We start from the raw sequence: 14,882 nt of genomic DNA on the forward strand, positions 1-14,882 counted from the left end.
CAAGATCTAATGGTCATACAGTAATGGGGGAAAATGCACGCGAATGGAGGAAAAAAAAGGCTGTGATAATAAACATGCCACGAAAAAGGCAGTCAAGAATAGATGTCTCCCGTCGAGGTCTCTATTGTTCAACACATCAAGGTTTAAAGTGAAAGGAAGTGCTGTGTGACACTCAGAGTTTATAGGAAAGAGGAGGTTCAAAAGACCGCCGGTCTGGTTGTCTATTTCAATCTATTTCTTTACGTCACAGATTTCTTCTGCTTTGACCGTCAAATGTGACACTTCATAGCTAAAGGCTAAGATGAAGTAGGGGAGGACTTTGACCTTCGCAGCTTCTAATTAGCTTTGTTGTGCACTGAGGTTAATTGTCATCACTCTTGTGAAACATGTCAGAAAAAAATAGTGATAGATTTAGTTAATAAGCAGTAAGGATTTGATAGTAACCTGCATCAGTACCATCTCAGATTTGATGTCTTGACCTTGAGGCCTTGGCTTGGCTTATAGTTCTCCGTCTACTCGCCTCTACAGCTCCTGATATATTTCATTTCTTTACACCTGGACACCTGGGGCCGTATTCACAAAACATCTTAAGGCTAAAAGTAGCTCCTAACTTGCCGATTTAGGAGAAACTCTTAAAAATAATGGGCGTGTCAGTCCTAATTTTTTTTTGCTCTAAGAGTATTTCACAAAGCATTTTAGCACTAAAACTAGCACCTAAATCCATGAAACACTAGGAGTAGTGAAGAGGACTCCTAAGTCACTAAGACCAAAACACTAAACAATCCTAATGGATGTTGCCGCAATCCGCCCAAAGACACTATACATCATTGAAGAAATAAAGAAAATAAATGTATCTTTAATAAAAAAAAATTATATCAGATTACCTGTGGCAGTTGTTTTTACGAGTTCACACTTACAAATGATCAAATAGAGTAAAACAATATAAGCATATTAGGGGCACTGTCCAAGGGGATCGAGGGCTCCGAGCTCGGAATTTAGCCCAAACCCGGAGTGAGGAACGGGTGGCGGAGGGATGCAGAAAACTGTCGAGGTAAATAGGTGAGTCGGCTCTCAGCTGTACATACCTCTTCTCTTCTCTTCTCTTCTCTTCTCTTCTCTTCTCTTCTCTTCTCTTCTCTTCTCTTCTCTTCTCTTCTCTTCTCTTCTCTTCTCTTCTCTTCTCTTCTCTTTTCTGTATTTGAATATGGCAACATTTTTATTTTAACATCTGTATTTGAATATGGCAACATTTTTATTTTAAAATCTGTATTTGAATATGGCAACATAAAAAAAAATCTTTATTTGAATATGGCAACATTTTTATTTGAACATCTGTATTTGAATATAGCAACATTTTTATTTTAAAATCTGTATTTGAATATGGCAACATTTTTATTTTAACATCTGTATTTGAATATGGCAAAATTTTTATTTTAAAATCTGTATTTGAATATGGCAACATTTAAAAAAAAATCTTTATTTGAATATGGCAACATTTTTATTTTAACATCTGTATTTGAATATGGCAACATTTTATTTTAAAATCTGTATTTGAATATGGCAACATTTTTATTTTAAAATCTGTATTTGAATATGGCAACATTTTTATTTTAAAATCTGTATTTGAATATGGTAACATTTTTATTTAAACATCTATATTTGAATATGGCAACATTTTTATTTTAACATCTATATTTGAATATGGCAACATTTTTATTTTAAAATCTGTATTTGAATATGGTAACATTTTTATTTAAACATCTATATTTGAATATGGCAACATTTTTATTTAAACATCTATATTTGAATATGGCAACATTTTTATTTTAACATCTGTATTTGAATATAGCAACATTTTTATTTTAACATCTGTATTTGAATATAGCAACATGAAACCTCGTTCAACAAAATATTTCTATAATTAAATCACTGACAGAAATCCCTCCCCATCAGACAATCCCTGTGGTCATAGTTAGTAAGCGTGTTGACATCATCCATTGGAATAAGGTCAACCCCGCCCTTACTATTATCTTAAGACTTCTATCTATTCCTTAGTAAAACATTGCTCTCAGCAGCTTTGTGAATAGGTTTTAAGAGAAAACTTTTACCTAAGAACTTTTACTGCCATTTAGGAGAACTCTTAGTGCTAAAATACAATGTTTTGTGAATACGGCCCCTGGTGTAACATTAAGAGAAATTCTTTATTGTTATTTTATATATAACTGTTCTTAACTGCTATATTCTTATTTTCTTAACTTACTTTGTAATTTTGTATTCCCAAAAACTGTCCTTAAGAATGTATTTTTAGACTGTTCTAAAGACAAAACTTAAAGGGTAACTATACGTTAATGATCTGCAAGACTGGGGCTTTATTAGTGCTGTTCATTGATTCGAGTAAATGTTTTGACATTTGGGTATAAAGTGTTTTAATTCTACAATATATGGTGTAAAAACGTCTGAGTGCTGCCCTCGGTGGCTACTGCCGTTGAATTGAATTCCAGTCAAAACCACTGTAGCGAGTCATGAGTTGGAATTGCGAGTACTGAAAATGATCAGGATAGCGTATATTAGCATCTAGTTAGATAGTTATTTTTCCTGGAACTAACCTGTTTACAAGTGTCTCTTCCATTTCACCAAATAACTGGTGGTAAGTGCTATATACAGCTTGTCAGACATAGGGGTTTAGTGCTACTGGCTCAAAGCCTGGATGGGCTGTTATACAGCCTACACCACCAATCTGGTCACACCTGTGTACTACCTACAACATGAGGGCTGCGTCCTAGGCCTAGGCAGCTGACTCGTTGCCTCGCTGCCTTATCAGACAATGGCATGTAAGGCAGCGTTTGTGCATAAAGGCATTTCACGAAACTACATTCGGACAGACTTCTTAGGCAGTGTAACAGTTTAATGATCTACAGCAAAATAGAGAGAGGGTTTGGTGAGAACTAAACAAATATTGAATTACTACATTAATAATTTCTCACTAGAAATGACATCAGAAGTTGAAAATGTTGGTAAAAAAAAAACATACATTTACACAAACTGACCAGCAAACGCAACTTTCGGACGTCATCTGTCACAGAATGGAAAGCGCAGGATTGTGCTATACAAATAAATGAACGATCTCTTAAACATTTTCTAATTTCTCTAAACATTTTCAATTAGTTTCGTGAACATTTTTATTAAACATGGATCTTTATTTTCATTAAAAGGGCTTATTTCTGCTATTGTTCACTCATTTTGCAAATATAAGCAACTGATTTAGACGCGCATTCGCCTCGAACTCGAACATGCACACCGCCAAGCGAAATGGGGGCTCGCGCTCTCAGCGCTTTTCTCTTGGTCATAAAATGTTCAATAATTATCGATATCGACCGATATGAAACACTTATATCGTAATACACTTTTCAGCCATATCGCCCAGCCCTATTTGAACGTGCGTGTATGTGCGAGCATCACTGATTATAGTAAGCTCTCTGATTTGTCCAGCAGAAGAGGGCGGTTGACCTTGAAAGCAAAGAGAGAATTGACAGGAGGGAACAATGTTAACAATGACTGGCCATATATCAAACAGCCAATTGGATCCCTTAATCCTCTGTGGCTCAATTCTGGCCAGGTGGACATAGATCACAGAGGTTCAGGACATATGCTACACGGCTAATGTTTGTCTGTTCAAGTCTCCATGCAGCCCAGCATTGTATTTATACAGAATGAGAAATAAGAAGCTAATGAGCCACAAAGCACACTGAAGCATGCACATCAATGTTTGATTACAGAGTCAACATTGCTTATCATACAACTGAATGCAATGCACTGGGATAATTGCACATTCATCCACAAACAGATTGCATACATGCTGATGCAATCTGTACATCCACACATGCACTACATTTGCAATAATTAAACACCAATGAGCTGAGGAAATAGATGTTACGTTAGCAGATTCTGATGTATGAAGTCTTATTTGTATTTCAGATCACCCTGTATTATTTGTAGTAGTGCAATTACATAAATGGCTGGTCTGAAATTTATTTTTGCATTACTCTTGAATTGCACCAGTGCTCTAGCAGGCAGTAATGTCACTGCTAATGGCTCTCACAGTGGAGCTGTGGCATTAGCTGTTTCCTCATTGCACACTTCATCTTAGGCCTTAGAAAGTCACTTGTGCTTTCATAGCACTGTCTAGCTACAATCTGGTTAGACCAGGTAAAGCCGTAGTGTAAACGAGAGGAAAGTATAGGTAACACGTTATTTTACTATGTTGTTGTTACACGTTACGTGCATTTATTTGAGTAATTACTATTAAGTGTGTATAATTACATGCAACTAACCCTAAAACACACCCTAACTCTGTCCCTATAGTAAGTGCATATAGTTAATTATTATTACTATGTACTTAAAAGTATAATTACACGGAAACACGGACACCTTATAATAAAATGTAACATATTTCCCTTTAATTTTTTTTAATAGCTGCAAGAAAAGAGATTTTTAAACTGTCTGCTGTGTTTTCTTTCTTGACAATCAATCTTGTCCCAGATATTTTTTCTAAAATGTATGATGTAAAGTGTAGCTTGCGTAGATTATTTCGGCTCAGAAGGATTTGATAAGAAATGCGACATTGAAATGCGAGATTGGGGGGTCTTTTTCCAACACAAATTCAATTTTGACAATAAAATTGAACAATTTGACAATAATTTGCTTGGTGTTATTGTGCATGATCCATCGAGCCCGATTTCACGAAAATGCAGTGTGCACTCTCGTGGAATGTATACGACAAAATGAGTTTTGGCGTGCATATGGTACGGCGTTTTTCGCGTGCCTATGATACGAACTTTATGGCGTATTATACGTACGAACCCCCCACCCTCACCCTACACAAAAGCGTGTCAAATGCACGCCATAAAGTGCGTATCATATGCACGCAAAAAACTGCGTAGCATATGCACGCCAAAACTCATTTTGCCGTATACATTTTTTCACTGATGAAAACGAGACGATAACTAAATAAAATTTGGATGACAAAAACTATAACGAAAACCTACTGTCATTTTTGTCAACAAATAAAAACGAGACGAAAATGTCAGGGAGGGACGATTAGGGAAAAGATCCAGTCAGAACTGATGTTCTGTGTAACAGATGCGCACATTGGATTTGAACGTGCTGATCTAACCGCTGGAAAACACGGCGCTGTTGTGCGCTCTACAGGCTCACCCCCGCATCCCCAATACAGCGCTCCAGTGCGGCTCACAATCAAAGAATAGCGCAGATTTATGCCAGGCAATTGTTTATGAACTAATGCTGATGAATAATGACAATGTTTACTTTACGATGTTTATATAGTAATATGTTTTAGACGGTTGTAACAATGCATATTTTATCCCACTCCTCTGAACTTGAATGAGCAGCTGCAACTGCAATAGTAAGGCGCAGACATTTCAAAATAAGAGTCAATGTGCATTTCGAGCTTGTTTATATTTAAAAGTCACGCATTATATATTCGTTTTGCTTAAACAATAAACTGTATTTAATTTAATTCCCATTTAATTCATAGTCACGAGGAAAGACCAGTATTTGACACACATTCAATAAAGTATCAGGGTATTAATAGTTACCTAAAACCATAAAAAAAAATCTTCATTACTTGAAATTAAATAAATGTTAACTGAAATAAAAAAAATAAAAAAAACAAACTTATTTGAAGCTTTATTAGCTTAACCTGATAGGGCCTACTAACTACAACAGAAATACAAAGTTATAAAAACTATATAGATGTTTTAAAAAAACAAACAAAAAAGTGGATTGAGCTCTCTTTCGTGTATTTTTAATGTCAAAAACAAAATGATGTCAAAATGTCAGTTCAAGTGACAGTCGGTTATTTAATGCTTAAAGTATTACAATTTAACTAAACTCATTAGATTTTAGGAGACTAAATCTACTGTAGATTTAGTCGACTAAAATCTTATGATATTTAGTCGACTAAAACTAGACTAAAATTAAAAACAATTTAGGTGACTAAATCAAAATTTGCTGTCAAAATTAACACTGCACTGTAAAATAAAGTGTTACCAAATAAATTGTTATCTCTCTTCATTATAGTTCATCAAAATAACTAGTTCTGCCTCTGGAACAACTTTCCTTTTTGGCTGTCATAGGTGACCAATAGCCTAACAGCAATTTAGGCATTTAAGTAATGCAGCCTTTCTAAAATATTGCCAGTTGTTAATGCAGCAATTTCATGGCAGTTGACTTTAATGTAAAAAAGTGGGATGGCAGAACAGTCAGAAAACAACAATGAGATGCGTCAAGATTCTCTCAAAGGTGAACTTTACCTCCACATCCTCTTCAGAGTCCTCCACAATCCACTGCAAACTCACATTCAGCTCTAGCTGCATTCTAGCATGGAATGGCCTCTTTTTACAATCCAATAAATTCCTGATGGATAAACAAATCATTTATAAAGGCATTATTTACATTTAGTAAAATATAGTTTTTTTCAAAAATATTCAACACATTACAGTAGTAAAATGGGCTGTGAAAGCAGTTTCATGTTGACTTTAAACAAACGTTTCGGTAACACTTTATAATAACTGCAGATTCTCGCTCGAATTGATACTGTAAAACTGACAGCATTGCAAATGTTCGTTAGCCTGGATGCCAGCCCAGCTTAGCCCCGCCCACAACATTTGAGGTCGGGAAGTTCGGTCTGGATTTGATCCGTTGTGGAGCAACTATGCTCGAACCAGAGCTGTTCGGACCAATCAAATTATCAGGGCGGGCTTTATACGATGATGGACAGATGATCAACAGTAACGTAAGCATTCACGTCACCAAAGAGCGCTTGGGTTGAATTCGTTCTAATCCTAAACGGAGAACTTGTTCGTATATGCATTCACCTTTACTATTTCTAATGATGATCGTGTTGGTAAATAATAATCTTTTACAACACCGGCAAAGATCGTTTACAGTTATCTTCTTCTTCTACTTCTACTTCTTCCAGCGTACGTACAGTTGAGTTCTGTTGACAACTATGCGTCGCTCAACATACGTCACTTACTCCGTTGCTCTGATTGGTTGTAGGTCTAACCAATTGAGTGCAGAGGCATTTTCTTTCCTGGTTCAGTTGAAACAGGCCTCATAATCACAGCCCAATGGAGCAGCATCAGACTCATATTCTGACTAGAATCTGAGTATGACGACGTCAGGCTAAATCTTCGTATCACTGTGTATCAAGTGCTGAGGAAGATCCGGAGATGAAATTCAGATATAGTGATGGATGTTTATCCAGTCACAACAGACTGGGCCATCTGACCAATCAGAGCGAGTAAACTCTCAGTAAGGTAGGGTTTAGAGAGTCCTTTATTGAACGGTTTCAGACACTGTGAGAAAAGAGGTGATGCTGCAGTGTATATTATTGAGAAATTGAAGTGTTAGGCAAATTAGGAACCTTTAAAATAACATAAAAGGGACACTTTAAGAAGCAGAGTGGTTTACCTAATAGTTTCCATTTTGAATCCTCATTCATTGTTGAAAATCTCAAGATGTAGACATGTCCACCATCAAAGACATTCTTTGAGATGATTTAAATCAAGACAAAACCCCTACAGAATTAAACAGATTATGCTGCTTAATTAATACCTCTGTGTATATAGCTCTGCAGCTGCACATGTGCGGGAATCCACACGTGACAACACTTGTAACTCATATTGACTAAACACAGTCACGGGCAGCAGCATCGTCTGATGTTAAATATTCTTTAACACACAAAAGGCCCAAGGCCCCTTGAACAGACACTGAAATTGATGCTCCTTAACTTCCATATACTGCCCTCATTGTGTCAACACAGCAGCGAGTACATTCCCCTGCGTTATGTTGGATGAGGCTTGTCTCTGTGTAGTTCTAAAACCTGCGCTCAGCAGATAGACTGAACAATTCTAGGATCCATTTAAGTCCCCATATGGCTGGGAGCTGCAGCGCTCCAGTGAGTTTACGTCAGAACAGTTTTTTTCCTCCTTTCTTTTTTGGTATTGTGTAACCTCTGCAATATCTGTGGCTAGGTATGATTTGTATTTCTGTCCTTGTTGTAAAGACAAGCCAGATGGCCAGCCTGCTGAGTGGGTACAATCCGTGAGACAAGTGATGCGTCACCACAGAGAGGCCTCTGGTGGTGGTCCTGTAGACGAACTTAGAATTTTTATAATCCAGCTTTGTCAATATAAATTTAGAGGTAGAGATTCTTCTGAACTCTATGGTTTTACATTCGACTTCAAGTAGTCTCAGACGCATGTCATGCCCATGGAGTGCTGGCTGAACGTCTGATGCATATGGCACACTTAAAGGCGCTGTATGTATGTTTTTGACTGTACTAAAGCATAAAAATACCATAATATGTTTGCAGATATTTAAGAAACATGCTCACATCCTGCTCACAAAACAATGCTACAGCCAGTTATTTCACTTCGAAATCTGCGTTCCGTGTGCCCACTGCCAATTTACCCAATAGTATTTCAACACCCCGGGTTGCCATTTGGTGGAAAACACAACGCCTTGCAGCCATGAAAGCCTGCAAACAAATCGGGCCGGAGATCACAGATTCTACCCAACCTAAAAAGCCTCTATGAATGGGACCATATTAAAACACGGATAAATCAACTCATCAACAAAGTCTCCTCGCCATCCATTTTCAATTGTGCTCGCTCCTGTTGCGTGTCCTCAATCTGGCAACCCACATTAGGGTTGACTTTCTCCACTATTTAGAATTTCAACTAGCCTAGAAATCTAGACGCACCCTAGCGGCAGCAAATATAACTTGCAGCCAGGGCGTCTAGCAACTCTCCGTTGGCTTGCGAGCAGGAAAAATCAAACTCTAGTCAGGCCAATCACATCATGTATAGAGTCGGTGGGCGGGCTTAACGTAATGACGGCAGAGTTGTGGCGGTTTCGCGTGCTACTTGAAAACAAAGAAGCTGGCGAACAGCTTCACCTTCTTCGTTGCTCTGGTTGGTTGTAGTGCTATCCTATTGCGTGCAGAGCGAATTTGAAAGACAACCGTTTATCCCGCCCCTCGGATTGAGCCCTGCCAATGGTGTGTTCCCAGACCCAACATCTTGATGTGGGTCTGGTTTGTCAAGCAAAATTTCAACTGCAGTTCCCATTTCAATCACTTGCTGTCAATATTACATACTGCACCTTTAAGACTTCAGGATTTTCAAAGTCGTCATCTGATTGGTTGGATTCTACAGGATGTCCGGAAGACGTTTATGCCATGTTTTTTAACGGTCCGCATGGAAACAAAGATGCCGTGACGCCAAACCCACTTGTGGAAGAAGAACGCCATCATGTTTACAACTGTGACAATAAGCGCTTACCAGGATCAACTAAACGCTGGATTTTCAAAAGTATGTGAAGTTTGCGGCATAGACTCTTTAAAATACGTGCTTTACACATCGGTGTTATTGTGAGGACATCAATGTTACATTTTCACACCCCTGAACATGACGCGGAACAAAGCGAACTGTGATTGGTTGCTTTACATGTCAGTCAGACAGCCTCTGGGCGGTCCTTGGCCAATGAAAGCTGCGATAGAGTCCAGACCTTCTGTCGTCAGTCTGAAGGCTTGCCTACACGAGACTAGGCTTCAAGTTATCTAATACTGTTCCAAAATGAAACAAAATAGTGCTTAAAATCAAACAATGAAAAGTGGTAATATTATCACATATTTAAACAACGATATGCAAAATTATTCATATACATTGCTATTCACAAGTTTGAGGTTGTACATTTAAAAAAAAAAGTCTCTTATGCTCACCAAGGCTGCATTTATTTGACCAATCATACCATAAAATAAGTAATATTGTGAAATATTTCTGAATATTTTTGGATATATAAATGTCTTTAATGCCCCCCAAAAAGTACCTTCAACTTTTTATAACAATATATATTCCATCCAAATATACCAGAGTGGCGACTGGGATTTTTCTAAGTAGAATGTGTTCCGAAATCCACATACTTATTATCCAATTTGTTTGTAAGGTTAATTCCATCTTATGTTATTTTGACAAGAATGTTGTTCTAAGACCAACAAAACATGTTGATCCAGGAACACATGCCACACGTCACCATCACACTCTCTTGTTGTTTGTTGATAATTCTTCTAAACTATTTAGATTAACATTAGAGCGCCACCTGGTGGAAATGGCTGAGCTGGTTCCATATGACTTTATAGCATTTCAAGTCCAGTCACCTTTATTTACATAGTGCTTTATACAATACATATTGTTTCAAAGCAGCTTTACTGTAATAACAGGTTGTTCAGCTAAAGTCAGTTCAGTGTTGATTTGGTCCCATTGTAAATATCATCCATTATTAAATAAGTTCATTTTATCTGTAAAGCAGTCCTGCAAAAAACTCTTCACTCAAACTCGGTGTCAGATTTGCTATATTGTAGATGCCTGCTTTTGATTTCTCCAAATAACCTATGAATATAACCTAATATAGAGTAAGCAAATCCTCCCCCAGAACATAGGGACATGACAATAGATTTCACAGTTTGTACTCAATACAATATGCCTTTGAGAGACCATGGATTAAAACCCATTCTTGCACCATGTTTGTCTATTAAACGCACAAAACTGTATCACACCCTGAGGGTCTGCATGAAAAAGCAGGACTGCATTACAAACCTTGCAGGTCATTTAAAGATTAATGCTGAATGCCACAATTTAAATTATGTTGGCTTTCCATGTGGACATCAAAACTGGTGTAAACAAGCAGACATTCATTTTTAACAAAGCCAACAAGTGTTGAGAAATCTGTTTAACCATAAAATGGGTATAGGGCTGCACTGTCATGGAAGGAAGCACCCTGGATTTTTCTTGAATTTAAAACACTAGGATTTCTGTAGAATTAAGTCCTCTTAAATTATAATTATAACTTTGTTAGCACTTTATTTTAGGGTTCAATTCTCGCCATTAACTAGTAGCATATCGGCTGTTTATTAGTACTTATAAAGCACATATTAATGCCTTATTCTGCATGACCATATTCTACATCCCTTAATCCTACCCAATACCTAAACTTAACTGCTACAAAAACGACCTGACTAACTATTAATAAGCAGTAAATTAGGAGTTTAAAAGTTATAATTAATAGTGAATATGTATTCCCCCTACTAAAGTGTTATCATAACTTTTTTTTAAATAACATTTCAAAATCATAAATTTGATCTGAATTTAAAACATTTTAAAGACCCACAGGGACCCTGCATAACTAATGCCTGCTACAGGTTTTGGCAAGCCTTTAAGATCAATACATATCACACCATATGACAGAGATCTAATAAACTTGGGTACGACATGTATGTAGACTGTACGATGATGAAACCTATTGAATGGTAGTCTATGACGCAAGTTAGTGTAGAAGAATAAACATCATGAGCATGCGCTAGTGGTAAACAAATTGTGCAAGATGAATCGCACTTTGGCAACTGTGGTTTTTATGTGCACTGAAAAAAAAGAGGAGGAAGCGAAAGAGGAGAATGGACATGGTCAGGGCTGGGGAAGAGAGGCCAACTTTGCATGGCAATTTTGCAAATGGAGCTTGATTTAAGTTTTAATCGCCATATCGCATTGATCAATACGCCGTTTCATGTTGCAGTTTTATTGGCTAGTCAGTAGACGGAGGCCGCAGCATCAAACACACTGAGAAATGATCATGCTAAATTTCTGACACTGTCAGAAAATTATTGCAGGCTATTTTTGGTCGCAAGACCTTGACAACGGCTGTCTTTAAAGGGCACCTATTATGCAAAATTCACATTTATATGGTGTTTGAACATAAATGTGTGTTGGCAGTGTGTGTACACAACCGCCCTATAATGATAAAAAGTAATGAAAGGGAAAGTGCACACTTTATTACAGTTCAGAGATGTGTTATGGATATAAAGTTTACCAGTTTATTAAGCACCCCCTGAAAAAGGTCAGTATATATTTGTTTACTGTTAGTTGTAACTACAAAAGTGTTTTTGTGTAATTCGCTGTGATGTGGATGATAATGCAAGGGAGAGAGAGAGAGTTTCTGTTCTGACATTTTCATTCTGTGAGATGAGATTGCATGACACCGGAGCATGAGCTCTTGAAGCTCCGCCCCTCTTCCTGAAAGGGGGCCGGAGGCACCAGCTCATTTGCATTTAAAGGGATACACACAATAACGGTGCATTTTTGCTCGCCCCAAAAAGTTGCAATTTTAACTGCAAAATGATCTGTGGGGTATTTTGAGCTAAAACTTCACATCCAGAGACTTAATTTACATTTAAAAAGGGGCATAATAGGTGCCCTTTAAACCTCTCTCACTGTACGGCGTAAGATCACCATTTAGGAGCCACGACCACAGAAAATGCCATGGTCATTTGTCTGTGACAGCCCAAAATTGTACAATCAGACTAAAATGCATGTTTGAGCTGTTTTAACTGAACGCAACTTGCACTGACACATATTAAACTAGGTCAGTTCCATTGTTTTGTCTTAAGATGCACACCAGTAATGTTTTTTCTAAGGCAGGTTTATAAAAGCTACTTAAATGTCCTAATTGAACTAAAGCCTAATCCTGGCTTAATCTAAGCCCTGTCTGTGAAACAGGGCCAATGTATACCGGTGTTAAGTCTAACTCAGACATGCATGATACCAATTGTACAGCTAATTAAGAAGTGTACAGAATTACACAATTTTCTAAAGGTCCAGACTTACAATTTTTACCAGGCAGAAAATAAAATGGGTGAAAAGTCCCATTGAAAGAGGGACCTAGAGAATATAGAGACATTGCAACCATACTAAGACACCCTCAGAACATCTTTGCAACCACTTAGCAATACCCAGGCAACCATCCACAACACTCTATTGTAGCATTAAATATTGCATTGGTAAGCATTATCACATTTTCTTAAGAAAACTTGATGCCGCTGTTGAGGAAAGATGCTATTCAGGCCGCATCTGCCCCCCAAACTTGATTCCTAACCTCAAGTTTCCCCAGCATCTGGAACATACTTATTCATGTATTCAGGCATTCTAACATACCCCTGCCTTGGCACGGCAATTACCAGACCATCTTTTCCACCCAGCTCTCCACTGCCAGCTTTAAATCGTCCCTCAGTTAGGGGATAAGTATTCACCCCAGGGTCTGGGCATTTAAAAATACTCCGGAGATCTCATTTAACCACTGTACTGCTCCTCTCTTTTGGGACCGATTCTGTACCGTGGGCAGAAACCCTGACTAATACCTGTAATATTGGAAATATGTAATTCCTGAATGAATTTATTCATGACTGGTATTTAAGTTTAGGCCAATGTCTAAAGGATCAGGTTTAAATAGGGTGACACACAGTTTTGACATGATTCTGAGCTGCTGTGACCCAAGACAAGCATGTAGTGAGAACTCTATTATGTGATATTTAGCGGCGTAAGGAAAGAGCATTTGCAACACACTCTCATTAGGCAACATCTCTCAAGCAGCTTTTAAACAAAATGTCACATTGAAAAAAATGAGGTGTTCGTAGAATTTACAAAAATTAAGTCGATAATGTGCATGGCTTTTATGAGCTGAATTGAAGTAAATGTCTTGAGTGATTTTAAAATGTCAGAATCTAACATCATTATAACAATTACCTATTTAGATTACATAACAGACATTATTCAATATGTCCTTCTTTATATCTTATTTCATGATGTACATGCCTATTGAACAACTGCCACATGCAGATCTTAACCTGGTACACAAAACAACTAACTAACTGATCACAAGACAACATGTTACTAAATGTGACAACAAAAGTTTACAATACACTATACTACCGTTCAAAATGTTGGGGTCAGTAATTGTTAATTAGGAATCATTTTATTGAGGAAGGATGAAAAATTGATAATAAAAAAAAGTGACAGTAAAGACATCTAGAACAGGGGTTTTGAAACTTTATGATGCCAAGGACCCCCAAATATGATGAACCTTTTATGAGGGACCCCCTTCCTAAAATCCATCTATATATTTTTCATGTATGAAAACATTTAAACTGTTAGATAAGTAGTAAGCGTGACATTATAAATACAACATATTGTTTCCTTAAATCGCCTATGCTTAATGTTGGATGTATAAACCCGAAGAATTTTCAATTAAAAATGATTTGTATAAGCAACTTTCACAATAAATGAATAAATGTATGTAAGCAGCTTACGTACTGCATTAAGAAAACTGCCTCACAGCCGCAGTGAGCGAGATACAGGGGTCTATAGTGAGAAAAACTCACTAGAAAGATGCAAAGCAAACATACAATTCTGGAAAGTATGCATACGGCAAGAAAGGAGAGAAAACATTTACAAATGAATCTGTTAGAATGTTCGGTAGACTATATTTTTATTTATTTTTGCTTTGTCTTTTTATTCTCTGAAATGTTCTGGAGGACCCCAGTTTGAAAACCTCTGATTTAGAATATTACAAAAAAAATATTTATTTCAAATAAATGCTTTCTATTAACCAAATTCTGAAAAAATGCATACCGATTTCCACAAAAACAAACAGTAGGACATTTTTTAACATTGATAATAAGAAATGTTTCTTTCAATTGCTTTTGTTCGAGCTGTAATAACATTTTCAAAACTCTAAACCCAATCAGCACAACATCCATCTGTTGTGATCATAGCATTAACACAAATGTTGTTTTCACACAATATGCAGTCAAGTAACACATTTTTAAAATTCTTACATTTTCTTTTCATACAAGCTTACTCCTTACCAAAATCATGGATCTTTCTGGTCTTATTTACAAATGCTTAAACACAGCATGACAGAAATTAAGACTTAAAGGGATAGTTCACCCAAAAATGAAAATTAGCCCA

Source organism: Gobio gobio, assembly GCF_949357685.1.
Source record: "Gobio gobio genome assembly, chromosome: 17".
Taxonomy (NCBI): Eukaryota; Metazoa; Chordata; class Actinopteri; order Cypriniformes; family Gobionidae; genus Gobio; species Gobio gobio.